The sequence below is a fragment of the Macaca mulatta genome, chromosome 6 (assembly GCF_049350105.2).
Source record: "Macaca mulatta isolate MMU2019108-1 chromosome 6, T2T-MMU8v2.0, whole genome shotgun sequence".
NCBI lineage: Eukaryota > Metazoa > Chordata > Mammalia > Primates > Cercopithecidae > Macaca > Macaca mulatta.
Window position 1 is genome coordinate 151,726,185 of NC_133411.1, and position 19,759 is coordinate 151,745,943.

At 45.4% G+C, this 19,759-nt stretch overlaps 1 protein-coding gene and 1 long non-coding RNA gene across 49 annotated transcripts in view; one reads left to right on the forward strand and one right to left on the reverse strand.

Moving 5' to 3' along the window:
• The window catches only part of ARHGAP26 (Rho GTPase activating protein 26), an 840,200-nt gene that overhangs the window by 463,785 nt on the left and 356,656 nt on the right, over positions 1 to 19,759 (forward strand). The window lies entirely within an intron of this gene.
• Positions 9,523 to 19,200, reverse strand: LOC144329568 (uncharacterized). Its single transcript, XR_013394928.1, has 6 exons — positions 19,095 to 19,200; positions 18,153 to 18,386; positions 17,129 to 17,204; positions 10,202 to 10,460; positions 9,907 to 10,058; positions 9,523 to 9,661 (listed from the first exon to the last, which is right to left on the reverse strand). It is a non-coding gene; the product is annotated as an uncharacterized LOC144329568 (long non-coding RNA).

The window sequence follows — 19,759 nt, forward strand, 5'->3', positions numbered from 1 at the left end:
CTCTTGTCTCTCTCCTCCCAAAGCATTCCCATTTGCATCTGGCTTTTCTTTTAAAAAGACGAATGGTGCTTGAGAAGGTATGTGTGCTTTCAAACATTAGCTGCCATGAGAGTTTTCTAACATTCCTTCTCTGTCTTGAAATTCTCTCCTCCTCCATTGACAGTGTGCTCTCTATGCTTCATCCCCTTCTGAACATCCTTTCTTTGCTCACCTTCTTTGTCTTGTGGGTCTTCTCAAGGTTTCTGCCCTTGCATTCTTCGTCCCCCCAACCAGAAGGTCTGCCTCTCTTTGTCACTAATCTCTCCAGTCCCTGGCTCCTGCCACCACCCACATGAACATGATTCCTAGACTTCTCTCTGGCACCCCAGCCCCTCTCCAGTTCTTTAGTTTCTTGATGTCTGCTGGCGTCTCTAATCTGTATGCATTGCTGGTGCCTCAATCCTGCCATGTTTCTGTCCTTTTTCCTCCAGCCTGCTTCACCTCCCATGTGCCCTGTTTCTGTTAAAGATGCTGTTGCTGTCCCGGTCATCCAGGCACAACCTCTGGACCCACATGTGATTACTTGTTTCACCCAGTTAGTCCCCAAACCCCACGGGTGTTCTTCTGCACACGCTCTTCTCGCCACACCAGCCACTGCTGATTCAGACCCTGGCTGCCTCTAAATTCAGCCCCAGACAGAGCCACCTCACTTGGATCTTTCCTTCCCTTCCGCTGTGGAGACTGGGGCTCTGCTCTGCTGCCTCCTGCAGCCTCATGCCCTCATTGTGTTCCCCAGGCCTCTGTAGAGCTCCACCTGCCTGTCGTGCTCTGCCTGTGGCCTGTCTCCTTCTTTTGGCCCTACTGTTTCCCGTGTGTGCAGCCCAGCATCCTGCCTCTGTGCTTTTGTTTAAATTGTCACCTCTTCCCAATAAGCCCATGGGCTTATTCTCCCAATCTCTCCTTGGTCAATTCCTTAGTGACCAGTTTAACTACTCCTTCCTTGGAGGAACATCATCCTTTCAATGGGGGCAATTTCTATTCTGACTGATTTCTCATTACAGATGATCTCTCTCTCTGTGGTACTTACTACTTTTTCTTTTTCTTGCAACCAGCGTGAAAAACAACAACAACAACAACACAAAAAAAACAACATTCTGTGTTTTTGAAGCATGGTAGAGTTGTTAAGAGTAAACTTAGGAGTCAGACCTATACTTGCATAGAAACTTTCGAAGTTATTAGCTATATAAGGTGGAAAAGTTTCTTAATATCTCTGAGTCCCCGTCTCTCCATTAAATGGGTATAATGATGCCTTCCTGATTGGGCTCTTGGGAAGATTGAAGGAGGTGGTATAAGTCAATGTCAGACACATAGTGGGTCCTCTATTAGTCATGTTTCTACCCTCCTCCGTTCTCACTAGGCTGCTAACTTCTTGAGTCTGCATGCATTTTAATTTTGTATTATGCAGAGCCCTGTGCCTCATATGTAGCAAATAAGGACTAGCTATTAGCTGGATAGCCAATGAATCTGAAAGGACTTTAAAGAGAAAGGATTTTAAGAGAAGCAATGGTATAGCCAATGCTTCTGCTATGCAAATGTCTACCATTAGAGCAGTGGATAAGCTTGATATGCAGTGTCAATTTGGAGACACGAATAGTTTACAGATTAATCAGGATGGATTTGATGATGAAATAACTTAATTGTTTCACAGATGAGTGGATTTTGTAGTTTTGTTCACATGGGAAATACTTTTTTTTTTTTTTTTTTTCCTGAGACAGAGTCTAGCTCTGTTGCCCAGGCTGGAGTGCAGTGGCACTATCTTGGCTTACTGCAACCTCTGCCTCACAGGTTCAAGCGATTCTCCTGCCTCAGCCCCCGAGTAGCTGGGATTACAGGTGTGTGCCACCATGCCCGGCTAATTTTTGTATTTTTAGTAGAGACTGGGTTTTGCCGTGTTGGCCAGGCTGGTCTCGAACTCCTGACCTCAGGTGACCCGCCTGCCTTGGCCTCCCAAAGTGTTGGGATTATAGGCGTGAGCTGCTGTGTGCAGCCGAAGATACATTTTTGACATTAGCTAAGATAACATCAGGCATTAGCTTGTTGGCAAACATTATTCTACCATATCCATGCTTGAGATTGTAATTTTAATAGTTCAGTTCAGTTGTTTTATTGTGAACAGCTTGGCATTTTGCCCCTCATAGGCTCATGCACAAGAACTGAGTTTTACCTTGTAATCAGAAGGTAACTCCCAACGATTTACAGATCCCTGATGGAACTGGTGCCTCCCTGGCAGCTGTGCAGAATTGGTTATAATCCTTTAGGCCCTATGTGGCGGCCCCCTCCCTCCCATTTTACACTGGTCTCCCCACCCCTGCCCTTTCTCCCACGTGCTGGCCTTTAGTTGCTGTGTTTTCTCCAGCCACATGGTCTTGTGCACCTGGTGCTCTTTCGGCATGGCCTTCTCTTCTATCTCATCTTTGCCAGGTTGACTTTATTTCTGCCTATTCGTTTCACACTTTGTCATACAGAGGTCCAGGTTATTCGTGGAGTCTGGGTATTTCCAGGGTTCACTCTACATAGGCACATGGTCCTTCCCCAGTCTTGGAAAGATGATTCATGTTGACTAGAAGATAGAAATTCAGCTGTCCTCTAGCAATAGTTTGGGTTTGCTGACAGTCTCACTCCTTCCAGAACTGGATAAAATAATGATAAGCACTTGTGCTAGAGGGTTGGATAGGTTTTCTGTGAGGAGGCAAGTAATGCTGTGCAGAGGAATGTTAGCAGGCAAGTAATGCTGTGCAGAGGAATGTTAGCAAGAAAGGAAAGAGTGAGGTATGCAGCAGCGGGCAAAGCATCAGAGAGGTGGTTTGGGCCGCAGGGGCTCTGAGTGGTCAGAGGTAGTTTAGAAGGGACAGGTCTCAGGTGGGAGTCATTCAGCCTTTGCAGTGTTGTGGGATGCTCACATATGTTAGTGGGTATTGTTGAGGGGACCTCATTGTCCTTGGGGGACATGGAATCGGCCCTCCTCACAGGCATTGCTGGGTTCCTCTTTACTAGTGCAACAGCTGGCTAAGGTCAAAGCCATTCTTGGGAAAGCAAGTCAGCATGGCAGGATCAGTAATCTTAAAACCATCTTTCTAACTCTTACAACATTCAGGGAGACTGTCTTGGAGCAGATTTATTTTATTTTTCCCTAAATGACTAATTATAGCATTCGTGCTATTAATATGGATGCCTATGGCTTGTAACAATAGGGATTTCTATCCACATCTCACATGCATTCTCATATGTTGATGCATTTTGGCTGCTTACTGCCTGTGGACTGCCAGCAGTTGGATTGGTTTTCCATGATTTGGTCGAGTGTCTTGGATGGAGACAATGGGAAGCTTCTTTGATCCGGAGGAGGTCTGCATTTCTTTGGAACTCTGTCATCATTACAACATGGTCTCACTCAGTAAGTTGGTGACTTACTTATGTTTTAAAAGACCAACAAAGCAGATTTTACCATGTAGAAGCCTTGTGTGTCGCTCAGCCTGCAGTCAGGGATTCGAGCTGCTGTCTCTGCATGTCCCGTTGAAGCACCATGATATTGAGCCTCTCCTTTGGCACAGAGATGTCAGAGTCTCTCTTTTGCAGAGACCTGCTGCTTTGAAACCTTTGACCTCCCTTATTTCTCAAACTTGCCTTCATCAAGCTCCAAAGGTGGAGGAAGTACTGATGGGGGAGGCCAGAGAGTATTCAGTAGAGAGCAGCGTCAGCTGAGTCTCAGTTTGGCCCAGAAGAACTACTTAGACTCTGAAGCAGGTTTCTGGGGTGGTTGGTGAGAACTTATCTTTATGGTAGCTTAGATTTTATTTTTTAATTAATTAATTAATTAATTTTTTTTTGAGACAGGGTCTTGTTCTGTTGCCCAGGCTGGAGTACACTGGCACCGCCTTGGCTCACTGCAACCTCTGCCTCCTGGGCTCAAGTGATCCCCCTACCTCTGCCTCCCAAGTAGCAGGGACTACAGGCATGTGCTACCACATCCAGCTAATTTTTGTATTTTTAATTGAGATGAGGTTTCACCATGTTGGCCAGGCTGGTCTCAAACTCCTGACCTCGGGTGATCCACCTGCCTTGGCCTCCCAAAATGCTGGGATTATAGACATGAGCCACTATGTCCGACCTAGCTTAGATTTTATATTGAGGGTTCTAGAGTCAGGCTTCTGGGTTTTCACCTTGGTTCTATCACTTAGTGGCAATTTTTCCTTTGGTAAAAGGGATTTAAACAATAGTATCTACCTCATAGGGATTTGGGGAGAGTTGAATGAATAATATCTTTGAAAGTACTTGGGGGCTAGCACAGAGTAAGCTTTCAAGAAATCATTATCTATCATGATGTTGAAAATCCTTCAGAGTAGCCTTGACTCCGTGTTCTCAGATGCTGTAGGTCCTTCTCAGCGTGTAGGCAGCGCTTACCTTTTCCACTTGAGTCCACACTGGCAGGAGGCTACAAGCTTCCAGAGAGTTGGGTTATGCGTGTTTCTGTTTGTAGTGTAATGGGAAACACTAATGGACAGTACTAGCCCTTAGTAAATGTTTAATAATTACTTATTGAAGGAACGAATGAAGCTCTGAGCAGGCCAAGAACAACAACGTGGCAGGGTGGTGTGTTTCCTGTCGCGAAGTCATTTTTGTTAGTTTGTGACTACAAGAACCTTCATCATCTTGGAGATCATGAGAGATCATAAATGAGTAACAAAATATTGGGGAAATTATTATGTTTTTAAAAGCTTGTCACACATAAAAACTGCGTGTGTTTAATTGCACAATTTGATAAACTTTGTTACCTGTATACATTCATGAAGCCACCCCCACAATACTGGGAGAATTCTTAATGCCTGTCTCTAAAGTGTTTTATCTTTCTGTTGCTGATGAACCACTTCCACCTTGGCTTTGAATATGGCTCCCAGCCTCATAAGGAAGGTAATGGGAATCTGCTGTGTTCCTCTCCACCATATTCCTTTCTAGCTTGCATCTGCAGTCTTACATTCTTGCCACTGAAATTTTCAGTGTTTATAGTATGTATTTGTTGAGTGTCTGTCTCCACTAGGTTGTAGGTTTGGGGGATGAAAGGACTATGTCAGCTTTGTTCAGTGTCTTATTCTCCATACCTCCCACAGTCCCCGAAATAGGAGGTGCTCAATGAAGAGTTCAAGGATGAATGGGTGAGCCTATTGCCAGAATAAATATATGACACTGTTGGGCCTGAGTTGGAAGCAAAGGAAACTTGAGTTGTTCTTGGAGATTAAGTTATTCTTACCTTCAGCATTTTAAAAGGGAAGAAAGATCTCCTAGGATCTGAATTACTTTAACTTCATTACTGATATGAGACCAAGTAGACCCTGGAAATGCAGGGAATCTAACATGGCTTAAGCCAGACCCAAAGATGAGGCATGTCGGGGCATTGTGAGTCTGCTGTCATTCTGAGACCCAGCTGCTTTGTAGGAGGTTAAATCTTAATGTTGGGGCCCTGTATTTTTGTTTTATTGCAAACTGTTTCTCTACTGTAGGCTGCCATGGAAGGGGGCTTTAATTGGATGTGCTGTTCAAAGGACCCCTTTCACCGCCAGTCCCTTTTTTTTCTTCTTCTGCTTGTGGTATCCTCCCCCTGCCTCCCATCATATATGACAGTGAAGTGTTTAGAGTCAGCTCTGGGTCCCTCAGAGAAATGTCTCTCTTAAGGCACTAGATAAAAGAAGAATCACAAAAATAATAATTAAAAATGATACAACCTGGCAGTGGTGTGTGGTATGCATTTTGGCAAGAGTGAAGTCACCATTTTAGAACATAAATGCTCTCAGTGGTGGAGAAAGACTGGCAAAACAGCCTTTTAAAACCCCCATTATAGAAAGAAAGGGCAGGGTTGGGAAGAGAGAGAGCATATTTGTGTTTGTGAAGCTGTTTTTCTACTAAATGTTTACAGAGGAGGTGGACAAAGCTGAAGTGAGCACTGGGCTGTGGGTGGTGTACCGGACTGACCTGGTCCCTGTTTTCTTGGAGCTGTCCACACTGAGCAAGTGTGATAAGTGTTGGGAGAAACCCAGGAGCTGTGGACACACAGTTGGGGCGAGCCTGGGCCATGTGTGTGAAGCCACACCTTGAAAGGGGTTCCTGGAAGGCCAGGTGGCGGTCGGTTGGTTGTGTTGGTCAGGGTGGGAGAGGCCTTTCGGGCCAAGGAGGATGTATGAGGGTGCCAATCTGAGGACACCTATTTTGGAAGATCGCTGTTTGGCCAGTGGGAGGGTGACTCTTAAGTGAGGCTGAACAGACCACCTACAGTGTCAGAAGAGCAAGGCTTCCTTTTTTCGTTGTGGCAGAACCCCTAGATTTTGGTAACAATATGACTTTAAGGCCCAGGCTCCCCAAGGAAGGAAGCGTATTAGCTTCTTTGGGCTAACATCACAAATTACAGCCAGGCCTCTATATCTGTGGGTTCTGCATCCATGAGTTCAGTCAACTGCGGATGGAGAATATTTACTGCATCCGTACTGAACGTGTACAGACTTTTTTCTTTTTTCTACTCTCTAAGCAATACAGTATAACAACAGTTTACATAGCATTTACATTGTATTAGGTATTGTAAGTAATCTAGAGATGATTTAAAGTATACAGAAGGATGTGCGTAGTATGTTATATGCAAATACTATGCCATTTTATATCAGAGACTTGAGCATCCATGGATTTTGTTATCTGTGGGGAGTCCTGGAACTAATCCCCATGGATGCCGAGGGACAACGGTACCATGAACTGGGTGGCATAAAACAACAGAAATGTGTTTTCTCACAGTTCTGGAGGCCAGAAATCCAAAATCAGAGTGTCAACAGGGCCATATTCTTTTGGAAGGCTCTAGGGAAGAATCATTCCCAGCCTCTTCCTGGCCTTCCTTGGTGTTCCTTGGCATGTAGCCGGCCACTTCTGTTTCTCCCTCCATCTTCACAGGGCCTTCTTCCCCGGGTGTGTGTGTGTGTTCTCACCTCTTCTTACGAGGACACCAGTCATTGGATTTAGGACCTATCCTAGTCCTATATGACCTCATTTTAACTAGGTACATCTACAAAGACCCCGTTTCCAAATAAGGTCACATTCTGAGGTTCTGGGTAGACATCAATGTTGAGGGTACTATCCACTACAGGAGGGGATATTGCAGTGGTAGGACCTGTGCTAGGAGGCTTCCTCCAAGTCTTTTCATTCTTCAAGGTTCCTGGGTTGATGGGGGCAGTGAGGCTGCTCGGGGGAGGATGGGCCAGCAGCTGCTAGGATTCCTGTCTCTGGTGAGGGCTCCTGGGTACCGCATTCTTCTCAGGTGCCCAAGAGAAGCTGTGTGACTGAGAGAGGTGGCCCTGCTCATGCATGCCCCTGGCTCAGGGTCACCTCGTCCCTCCTGCAGCAAGGGAAGCATGTCAGGATTTCTTTCTGACTGTCCTAGGAGCACCTTGAGATAGGAGGAAGTGTCCATGAATAAATAGCTAAAATAATTAATGACCCTAGCAAACAATGGCTTAGGGTTTTTCCACAGTTCTTCTCTCCTCTGGGAACAGTTTCCTGCTGCTTTCTTGGAGGTGTATTGCCAGGGACTTTCCGGGTCTTCGGGACATTGCTTTCCTTTTCTTTCTTGTTTCTCTGCTTTCTCAGGTTTAGTACTATTCGTTTCTTCCATTTCTCTGGTATTAAAATATTACCTGCAGTGTCTTTCTATAACAGTGGTTTTTAAACTTATTGTGCATAGGAATCATCTGGAGAGTTTATTTTAAAAAGGCATATTTCCAGATGTATTTTCCAGAATTTCTGATCTCTTAAGTCGGGGGCAGTTGGATTCAGGTGAAATTCAAAGGCCAATTCAAGAAACACGTCCTCAAAGAGAAAGGGAGAGGAAAAGAAAGAGAGAGTATGCGAGAGACAGAGAGAGAGTGTGAGAGAGTGTGTGTATGAGAGAGAGAGAGAGTGTGTGTGTGTGTGTGTGTGTGTTGCAGGTACGCTTTCCCTCAAGTGATACCTGATGTATTAGAAAGGATGGTTTTTGTATTGGCCTGATGTTAATTGGTATGGTTTGTCACTAGTTTATTTATTTAAAATTCTGGCCTAGAGAGACTCCGTCTCAAAAAAAAAAAAAAAAAAAAAAACCAAAAAACAACAACAAAAAAACCTCTGGTCTGGATATGCTGTTTAGATACACACATGCAAATTCTTCTTGTATCATTTGCCTAGAGGGAAAGTGGTTTTAAAATAATATCAGTGGTACCTTGAAAATGTGATAGGCATCTTATTGGCTAGGGAAGAAAGTGAGTGGGGAATGGAAATGGGTGTTTTATGGCTTCAAGACTAAGCCTAGGAGATGGTGTTCTGATTGTTTTGTGTGTCGTGAAGGAGTAATGGGATGGCTGTTTTGTCTATGTTTCTGGGACTTAGCTTTCCCTTTTTATAAAAGGGGTATTGTAGGGTTTATCATTCTTCTGACCAAACTCTTAAAAAAGGTTACATTCTTATTTGCTTGCTTATTTATTTATTTAGAAACATTATTGGGGGCTTCTGGCTTGCTAGAATTGTGGATGACTATCCTTTTATGAACAAAACAGTCACGGCTACTGCCTGCCTGGGGTTTATAATGTCATTGGAGCTGTTCACATTAAACAGTCACCAAAATCAAAGGAGATTACCAACTGAAAGGATAGGAAAGGGAATTTTGGGGAGGTATGAGAGTGTACCCCTCGGGTGGATAGGGAATGTGAGGAGGCTGCTTCCCTGAGGAAGTGACCCTTCAAGCAGAATCTAATGGGCTAAAGGGCAGTAACTAGGGGAGAGACAGGGGAGTGTTTCAGGAAGAGGGCACAGGACAAGCACCATGCTTTGTGGCCGGCTGGATTGTGGCGCCTTTGAGGTGCAAGTTGGCCAGTGGGGCTGGGTATAGAGTGAGGGCAAGGCCAGTGGGGTGTGCAGACGAGGCAGGTTTTGTAGGCCTTGGTTGGATTTATTTTGAGGGGAATGGGAAGAGTTATAATCAGGGAAGGTATGGAAGGGACCATCAACAAGATCAGGTCTGCCTTTTGAATAGCTTGTTCTGGGCAGTTAAGGGACAAATGGACTGGAAAGCATCGGGAGGGAAGTGGGGAGGCCAATTAGGAGTCCAGGCCAGAGATGATGGTGGCATGGACTCAGGTCTTTCTCAGCGTACCAGTTGGAGGAGAGGAGAGCTAATTGAGGTTGAAAAGCAATCCCAGGGTATTCCTGTGCCCAGGACTGGGTATTTAATCTGTGGGGCTCCTTGTTCAAAAAGCAGACATGAGTACTGTTAAAAGCATTAAAATAGAAAGCTGCTTTCTTTCTTTCCTGGTTTCTTTCTTGACATGTGGTATTTTTAATCTGCCCATGTTCTTCTAAAAAGGAAGAATTAAAAATTTAAATTATTAGTATGAACTCTTCTGTTCATCTTTATATTATACAATGCCAATTTTCTATAAGATCATCTGACTTATATGCAGAATCACTAGAATTATACAATCCATATTTCATAGCTCATATGCATTTATTTCATTCTTCCAAGAACAGTGGAAATGTTGCACAAAATCAGTTTTCAGTTTTCTTCTTGATGCATACACATTTTCCCGATGTGCTCCACCTTTGGCTTACGATGTATGAGGAGGGCCTGAAAGGATAGGAGCTATGGGTTGCCCAGTCTGTCCCTGTCCTAGGTTACCATGGTCAGTGTCAGTGGTTGACTTATCCAGGGAAGTAACATGAGGAAGAAGGCTGTGATAGGGTTCCTGGGCCGTTCATGTTTTGGATACTATTGTCTTCTTGCATCTGGCAAGTTCTGGTTGAAATCGTAGGTGTAACCCCTCAGGGCTGTCAGTGTTGCCCCTGACTCAGTTGTAGATATAAGACAATTACCTTTCTCTTGCTTTGAGTCTCACTGAGCTCCCACACATGGTGGGTCCACCAGAATTCTGGGGCCACAAGGAGCCCCAGTGGGCCTGCATGACATCTAGGTTGTACCTGTCTTCTCTACGCACACGTATGCTCCACTGTTCCACTGGATCTCACTTGCAAAACACAAGTTCAAAGATAAAGTTATTAAAAATTTCAAGACAGCTACAGCAGAGCATTAAGCCAAGCAGGCCCTTCTGAGCACGGGACCCCATGCGTCTGTACTGGTTGAATGTCCATGAAGCTGCCATGCCTAGACCTCAGGCACTCCCAATTTTCAGCTGCCCTGTGAGCCTGTTTTCTGGATTCACTTGAGTCTGTGTGTCAGATTTAATATTTGCAGGCTCAGAGAAGATTAGCTGGGCAGAGCCTGTATTGGCAGACGCAGCCTAGGACTGTAGTCCAAGAGTGCTTGGCTCTCCAGCTGCCCCTTCTGTGGGAAGCCTGGTTTCCGGATTGGTTTCTGGGCAGTCGGCACCAGGGCCATTCATCAGCTCCAGGTGCCATGAGCTGGGTTTCTACAAAACAGAGATGTGTCCCCAGTCAGTTGTGTAGGCTTCAGAATAAGGAGACATGATTGAGAACATGTTTTGAGGAAGACTCAGGCTTCGGAATTTGTGATTTTTAAATTGAATTAGGGTGTTTCTTCCTCCCACCCCTGCTGTCACCTAGCTTTCTTCTACCACGAGCATTAATTGCCTGCTTTGGGAACATTTGTAAACCTGCTGTCATGATTTAGAAGATCCGGCTTCTCTGTGGAGCTCCACCTTTGTCATCTGGAGGGGTTCCATTACTGGTGCTTAGTACTAGATGTTCTGAAGGCTTAGGTGATATCAGCTCTCAAACTTCAGCATGCATAAGAACTGCCTGGGAAGCCCAGGCTCCTATGCCACAGCCCTAGAGATTCTGATTGAGGGTGGGCTCCCTGGAAGAGCCTGTTGCAAGTGGTGTTCAGACATGTTTTGAGAACACTCATCTTTGGCCTCTCACATTCTGTGGTGGTCTGCAGTGGCAAGGGGTACTCCTTGCTGGAGCGTGAGTTCTTGCCTGGACTGGAATCCAGGCTGGAGAGGAGACAGTGAAGAGTGGGGAGGCGGGGAGCCTGGGGATTTCGTGGGCATCTCTGAGGAGGGTAAGTGTTTGCCCACTTGGACTACTGTTCTTGGTGCCTGGAACACAGCCTCCCCTGAGGTATAGCAGAAAAGTGACTAATTAAAGAGGGGATAAAAGGAAGTGGAACCAATTTCTGGGAATGTTATTCAGAATGGCTAGGTGCTTTTTTTTTTTTTCCTTCCAGAAACATTAATTTAATCCAGGGGGAGATGAATGGAGTTTTGTTTTTTAATTGAATTTATTCTGATGCTTAGGAGTTGCCACCTTGCTTCCTGTGGTATTAGTGGCAAGGAGTCGCTGAGCTGTGTCCGGGGATCAGGTGGATTCAGTTTTGATCCTAATTATGCTGCACGGACTGACGGTGAGAAGGAGGGCGAGGAGGAAGTCAAAGTGTTGGGGGCCGGGTGGCTTCATTGTTCCTTCATTTTTACACAGAAGCAAATCAGCCAGGCATGTTATTTATTATATATATATGTAAATGATTCCAATACCTGTGGTTTATTGAGTGTTTGCTGCCGGCCAGGCCCTGTGCTAAGCACTTCAATGCATCATCTGTCTTCTCACAGGAACCTCAGGAGGCAGGTTTCCCTTTAGTACCTTTTCACATGGGTGGAAATTGAGTACCTTGTAAGTGTGTGAGATGGGATTTTGAACCCTGGGAGTCTGTTAACCACAAATCTAAGCTTATTTGGCTGGACGAAGGCCTCGATTTACTCACCATGCCTTGTTTTTCCCTTGATTATCCTCAAATTCGCTGTTGATGGGAACAGTGCAGGGGTTTCTGATCCTTGTGTATGGCTCTAGGTTCTGCCGTCTGTGACTTGCTGAGTTCACAACTGTTGAATGCTAGTGAAACCCTGCTTCTTTGGGCTTAGTTATGGGTTGGCTTGTTTGTGGTTCCTTTTCTTCTTTTTGTTCTTTGCTAGAGAAAGCGAGAAAGCTCAGGGGTTACAGGGAGGTGACAGACCTTGGCTTCTCTTTTCCTGCTTTTCAAGTGAGGTTCTTGCTTGCCCGTATTTGTTCAGGGCACATGTGATTGCACAGACCCTGGAAGAGGCAGGCCTAAGGGTGTGGAAAGACAGTTGTACAACTTATAGATGTTGAGCTTTCCATTCACAGTTCTAACTCCAGTCAGAAAACCTTGGAACAGAAAAATTTGCATCCTGTGATGACCTGTGGAGAAATGAATGTGGCTGGAAATGTATTATCAGCCCTAATGTGTTATTTTGCAATTGTCCTCTTTTTCATTTAAAAGTTTTACAATTATTTTGGTAAATATTTCTGCAGGCTTTTCTGAGCTAGCAGTATTTTCCTTTTGTAATATGCATGAAGAAAGGCATAGAACGAGAATAAAATGGCAGTCTTTTGGTAACTCCCTGGTAGAAGTGGTGGTACTCAGATTTGTAGCTGTTTAACCAAATTCTGGGTTCTGTCAGGGTGCGTGGGCCCTGCCTGTGTGAACCTGGACAGGCAGAGCCGTCCTGCCCAATTTCCTCATCTGCTTGACTTCTCTGGCTCTTTGTCCTGGATTCCATTTATTGGCAAGGCCTTTCCTTTACTTATAAACCTCTTCCAAGAAAGTCTGGTTTTCACTGTAAGTTTACGACCATAAATTTTCAGATGGTGCACGTCACCCTCTTAATCTAATTGAGCCAGCACATCATTGTGAAGACATCATTTCATTTGGGGGGTATTAGTTGCTATGGTTATTTGCTGAGACTAACAGAGTCTGTGTTCTCTCAACTGGATTTTTGGAAACTGCTCTTTGAGAATGACATAGAGGTGTGCCTTGCTGTAGGAATATCCAGTATATAACCTCACCATTAAAAAAACTAAAAGGCACATAAAAGATACTTTGGGAGGGATCTTAGAGCTAGAGAAAGGGGTTGGCTGCTTGATTTTCAAGTGAGGTGTTTTTTTCTTTTTGAGACGGGGTCTCGCTCTGTCATCCAGGCTGGAGTGCAATGGCACGATCTCGGCTCACTGCAAGCCCCACCTCCCAAGTTCAAGCGATTCTCTGGCCTCAGCCTCCTGAGTAGCTGGGATTATAGGCGCCCACCACCACGCCCAGCTAAGTTTTGTATTTTTAGTAGAGATGGGGTTTCACCATGTTGGCCAGGCTGATCTTGAACTCCTGACCTCGTGATCCTCCCGTCTCGGCCTCCCAAAGTGCTGGGATTACAGACGTGAGCCACCGTGCCCGGCCTCAAGTGAGTTCTTTAAGGCTGAGTGTGTCATATGACTTTCCCTAGGTTCACATGTATAGTTGGTGGCTGCACAAGGAGACAGGCCATTTCTGGTTCTTTTTCTAGGTTCTTTTCTATTCTGTCTGCAACAGCTTAAATTCTCTCAAGGAATTTATTCATTCATTCCTCCAATATATATTGAGGTCCCTTATGTTTCAGGCACATGCCAGGAGGATAAAGAAGCTGTGATCTTCGTTCTCAGGGTCTTCAGTGGGAGTCCAAACCCTTGCCTTGGAGGGTGTGGTGCCTGGATCAACACCATTGGCTTCACCTGGGAATTAGAAATGTAGACTCCCAGGCCTGCTGGATCGCATGGGCATTTTGACAGGGTCCTGGGTGATTGGGTGCACCTTAAAGCGTGAGTAGCTGTCTCTGCTGCAGAGGAAAAGGCATTCCAGAAACAAAATCTAAGTCTTGAAGCTCAAGCCAGGATCAACCCTCCTAGCCCCACTGCTGCCCATCTGTGCACCTGCTTGGTGTTGAGCAGAACAGAACTGCTGAAGTATTGAGAGGGGAATACCCTCTCCACCCGCCCTTCCCCACCATTCTTAGGCCTCTGTCTCCACTTACTGCCCCCTACCGGTTTTTCCAGCCAGTGAGTGGGCCTGACTTGTGTGGTCTCCTCTTAATTCACCACCCGCTCTCCTTTCTAGAACCGTGCCTACCTTGGGGGCAAAGCTCAAGTTCTGCCTTCTGAGGAAGCCCAGTACTTCAGGCCTGTGAACGCTGTCAGTCTCTTGTATCTTAAATGTCGTCTTAGCATGCTCATTCTTTTATCTGTTTCATCTGGGGCTGGCCTGCCTCCCCAGGCAGCGGACAGAAAGGATTTGATGATAGCACTGTTTCCCCAGTGCATTTAAAAGGCACGGCTTGAGCTTAATAAACTTCTCAAAAAGAAACCCATACTGCTTTGAGTTCATTTAGTTAAAAAATGGTGTTATTTAGTCCATCGGGGTTTTGCCTTGCCTTTCATCTGCCAGGGGTGACAGGAAATTGTAAATTTGTAGAAGCATTAGGGGTTTTCTGAGCACTGAAGAAAACCCTTAGGAACTCAGGTGTGTTTTTAGTAGTTCACAAGAATGGGGTTGATCTGGTGACTTGATGAGGCAAAAATTGCTTAATTCTTATGCTAATTAAGATTCTCCTTTGGTTGATTCTCCTTTCTCCAACCTGCTGGTAAACTTCCACTCCACCTCTGCTGTGGGAGGGAAAGCAAGGCAGGGCTGAGGGCATCCCTGTCCTCTGCTCTTCCGGAACACGTTTCTTTCCTATTTTGAATTCCCACAACAGCCCTGCAAGGTACATACTATCCTCATAGTTACATACATGCTTGGAAAGGTTGGGTAATTTGCCAAAGGCCACACAGCGAGGAAGTGAGAGACTGGGGATTTAAGCTGATGTTTGTGCAGCCAATGAGCGTCATACACCTCTGAATTACCTTCCCCTTGCCCTGTGTGTGTGTGTGTGTGTGTGTGTGTGTGTGTGTGTGTGTGTGTGTGATATTTGTACTTGAGCTGCCTGGAATTACCCTCTCTTTTTTGTTCCGTCACTTGATTAGTCCCTCTCAAAATGGGTTTCTTTGTTTTCATTAAGCAAATGTCCACAGTCTTCCTTGAGGGAGTTTTTCCTGTGGTGACCTTCTGCTGTCTTATCATATCTTGGGGCAGCATGTGAATGCAGTTGTTCTAAATACAGTACCTCAGTTCTCTGTGCCAGGGCTGAGCTGGGGCTGGGCCCTTTAGGGGCTGAGTTTTCATCGGAGATCCAATGCTGACTAACTCACTTGACACAGTGGTCATTGATCCAGCAAATGTTTATTAAGGGCCTACTATGTGACTTGCACTGTCATTAAGCCAGTCCTTAATTTCTTCATCTAGAAAAGGTCAAGTGCTTTCACTTAACTCTCAATGTTCTTACGAGGAAAAGCCAATACAGCACTTTGGAAATTCATATGTATTTGTATACATTATTTGCATATAGTTATGTATAATTCAAGATGATGCTATGGATAATTCATAGTGGGACCTGAACTTGGAGTTTTCAGCACGGAGCAGTTTTGTTTTGAATCCCTTATAACTCTTTCCTTATCTCCTGACGGACCAATGGCCTGTGCACAAATGTCCAAGTTGAGAGGTGTTGCCTGTCATTTAGTTATCCTACAGGGAGAATGCCCGTTGGCTATGTTTGCACATTCTCATAGTGAAGCATGCTGGAGGAGTTACAGAAGGTGTCTCCAACGAAGTTCTGGGCCAGCTCCTTGGTAAAAGGCTTAATTGTTGTTTAATTGATCTTGTTGCTCCTCTGTGTAACAATCCAGTTCCCATTTCTTTCTTTCTTTTTTTTTTTGAGATGAAGTCTCGCTCTGTGGCCTGGGCTGGAGTGCAGTGGCGCAATCTGGGCTCACTGCAAGCTCCACCTCCAGGTTCATGCCATTCTCCTGCCTCAGCCTCCCGAGTAGCTGGGACTACAGGTGCCCATCACCACGCCCAACTAATTTTTTAAAAAAATTTTTAGTAGAGACGGGGTTTCACCGTGTTAGCCAGGATGGTCTCAATCTCCTGACCTCGTGATCCGCCCGCCTTGGCCTCCCAAAGTGTTGGGATTACAGGCATGAGCCACCGTGCCCGGCCCCAGTTCCCATTTCTTTAAGGGAGTAAGTTCAAATTCCTTAGCTTGGCATTCAGGTTCTTCCATGGTTTGATTCTAACCGGTCTTCCCACTCTGACCTCCTGTCTATCTAAACTTACTGCTTTTTCTGGGTAGGTTCTGCGTTTCACATCTCCTTGCTCCATGTTTCCACTTCTACAGCATCTTCCCATGACTGCTTCCCTGCCTTGTACCGCTTCCCTTTTCTACATATTCAGATAGGAGTGAACTTTAAGGTTCAGCTCAAATGCTACTCCCTGTTCTTCCTTTTTTTTTTTTTTTTTTTTTTTGGAAGCCCCAGACTGCTTCCCTGCCTTGCACTGCTTCCCTTTTCTACATATCCAAATGGGAGTGAACTTTAAGGTTCAGCTCAAATGCTACTCCTTGTTCTTCTCTTTTTTCTTTTTTTTGAAGCCCCAATGGCCCTAACTGGAATAATATCCCACTTGCACTTCTGTAGCCATTTTTTGTCTACTCTCTGATTGCCCTAGCACAGTCTACGTTAATTTTGTAGTTTTGTACACACAGATTAGGCCCTTCTAAAAATTGTATTCCCCTTAAGGTATGGAATGTATACACACCATCTTTTCATTTTTTTGGATACATTGATACCAGATTCTCAAATATTTGAGTAAATTAGGCAATATAGTGTAGTAGTTAAGAGTTTTGGAGTCAGAGAGACCAAGTTTCTTACATTACCGCTCATTCCCTGCATGATCTTGCGTACGTTATTTAACCTCTCTGAGCCTCAGTTTCCCCATCTGCAAAGTGGAGGTAATAATATGTACTTGACAGAATGGTTGTGAGGATGGAGGGATTTAAAGTACTTGGTAGGTACATGTTATATAGTAAGTACTCAGTAAGTTAATGTATACAATATATTCATAGTTATTTGGATATAGATTAAGGTGAGTTTGGGTAGCCCAAATTATTTTTAAGGGGTGTTTCATCTAAATAGAATTAGAAGCCTCATTTTGGAAAGAGGAACACTTCTTTATTTTACTTGATTTCATTTTAAAAATCAACTCCGAAAATTTCATTAGCCTTAGCGCTCTGGTTGGAAAAACAAATTTTCCAGAATCAGTGCTGGTGATGGCCTCATTTAGGAAATGCTGTTTTAGGGAAATGGCCTCAGGAAAAGCACGCAGATGTATGATCAGAATGCACGTTATGTAATGTACCGTGGCTGATGTGGTCGGTGGGCATATCATCTGCCTGGGTGAGATGAGAGGTTTTCTGAATCTGCTCCAGCCAGAGCTGGAAGAACGTGAGAGACACTGTGGTGGTGGCTTCATCCCTGTACCCCTCCCACTCCATGTCTCAGGCTTGACTTGCTGTATGAGAGCACAGGCCCTCTGAATGTGTTAGAGCACTTCTTCCCACGTGGAAGCCAGGGCCCCTCTTTCAGTTGCTGAGCGTCCACTGTACATTTCTAGGTGGTTATTTGTTCCTCAGCAGGGCAGGATCTGTCCTCAGCACTGCCTTTAAGGCTGGCCCTGTCATTTCTCCTTGAGTCTTAGCTGTTGTTTAAATTAGCTGCTTGGTCAAGGTGTTTGATATAGTTGATTGCCACCTAGTGGCCACAGATAAGACTGCGTGTCACGGAAACAAGAAAAATGCTATGGAGAATTTTGTTTCATTCTAAGATTTGCACAGGGTGTGTGTGTGTGCGTGTGTGTGTATGTGTTTTGTTTGTTTTTGCTAGTACAATGCCAGGAGTCTGGGCTGTAGAATGGTATTTACAAGGGACTGTCACTTGCTTTTCTTATAGTTAAGCACATCGAACTAGGTTAAATGCTACGTACAGACTTGGGGAAATGGGGAGTTGTGGGAAGTGCCTCTCTCCAAGCACAGTTTCTGATTGGATATGTTCTCAGTCTTCCCAGATATGGGGAGAGAGGAAAGACGGGTCTTTGGGGACTCTTCCTTAAACTGTTTTAACTGCAACCTGGGGCTTGTGATGGGGCTAAGAGAGGACAGTTGGTTGTGGCCAGCATTTGGATTGTGTGTAGCTCATTTCTCCAGCTTCCTTGGTATAGATGAGGTTTTACTTTATGCTCCTGCTGGTGGTGGCTGTCCCTCCAGCTCTGTGGTACTCTTCCTCAAAGGAAGGCAGGTGGTCATATGCTAATAGGAAGCACATTCCCACATATCTATCAGGCTCCAGCCAGACTTACGTAAGTTGGAGAGTTTGTCCTAACTTACCTGCTTTTTTTTTTCACTTGTCAAACATAGAGTCGGGAGGTTCACCTTTGATGAAAGCTAATGGACTCGTGGAGTGCTCAATTTCCTCTCTCTCTGTTCTTTCCGCAACACCTGCTCTCAGTCAAGCGGTAGAGTGTTGGAATTTGGGGATAGAGCGGTGATCATGAAGGGATATGATCCTCGTCCTCATAGAATGTACTAGTTGGGGAGGCATTACTTGAAGAGAAGAATTACCTGAACAAATATAAAATTGCTCTGAAGAAAAGATGTATAGTACTCAGAGAGTGAGAAATAGGGGTGGGTTCAGCCTGATTAGATAAGTCAGGGAAGGCTTCCTGGAGGAAAGAACTTTTGGGCCAAGGGCTGCAGGTATGTAGTGGCAGGTAGGAGTTGGGCATGCCCCAGGAACTGGCAGAGGCCGGAGCAGCTGGAGCCCAGAGAGGGGTGTGGGGAGGCCAGACCCTGTAGGGCCTCTGAGGCCTTGGGAGGGACTTTCGTCTTCACCTCCAGCGCTCTGGGAAGCCATCACAGGGCTCATTGCTGGTGTTGACATAATTGGGTGGAGAACTGATGTGACGGACAGAAGTGGATGTGGGGAGGCCAGAGAGGAGGCAGTTGCAGTTATGTAGGCAAATGGAGTGTTTTGTTTAGGGGTTGCTGATAGTGATGAGAAGGAGTGGGCAGAATTGAGACGTGCTTAGGAGACAACATGGGCAGACTTGGGAATGGACATGGCACATGAAGGAGCCTGACGTGTGAGAGGATGACGTGCACTGGTGACTTGTGTGGCAGGGTGAACGGCGGTGCCCTTCATCACACTGGGGATGAGGAAGAGGCCCTCGGCTGGCTCTCTGGGGTGAGGGTGGCAGAGGGTGTTTGAGTAGAGAGAGTTTGGTTTTGAGTGTGTTGAGTTTGACCTAGGAATGGGGGTGTGAGCTAAACCTGAAGTCTCTCTGGGGCTCTTGTCCATGTGTCAGCTCTCTGTCATGGGTCCTCTCTGGGGACTCTCAGGTGTTCCACCAGTAAGCCAGCTTGTGTTTCCTTGCCCAGTCACATCAGTACAACAGGTTTTGAGGGACACTGTGTCCAGCCCTGTCCAAGGCACTCTTTGTGCTTCGTGACATGAAGCCATTCATGAATATTTCCAGAATTATTCCAAATACAAGGTGACGAGGCACAGAGAGTAATTGGCGTCCAGGAAAGGGAGAGATTAACAAGGCCCGGGGACTTTGGTATTCTTATGCTTTAGGCAGCCACAAGGCCAATCCTGTTGCAAGTTCTAACCTCAGTGATGGCCTTTCTGAACTGTAATCTCTTTTTTTTTTGAGACGGAGTCTCAGACTGTCACCTGGTCTGGAGTGCAATGGTGCAACCTTGGCTCACCGCAACCTCCGCCTCCCAGGTTCATGCGATTCTCCTGCCTCAGCCTGCCCAAGTAGCTGGGATTACAGGTGCACACCACCACACCCAGGTTTTTTTAAAATTTTTTTTTTTATTTTTAGTTTTTAGTAGAGATGTGGTTTCACTGTGTTGGCCAGACTGGTGTCGAACTCCTGACCTCGTGATCCACCCGCCTTGGCCTCCTGGAACTGTAATCACTTTCTAAG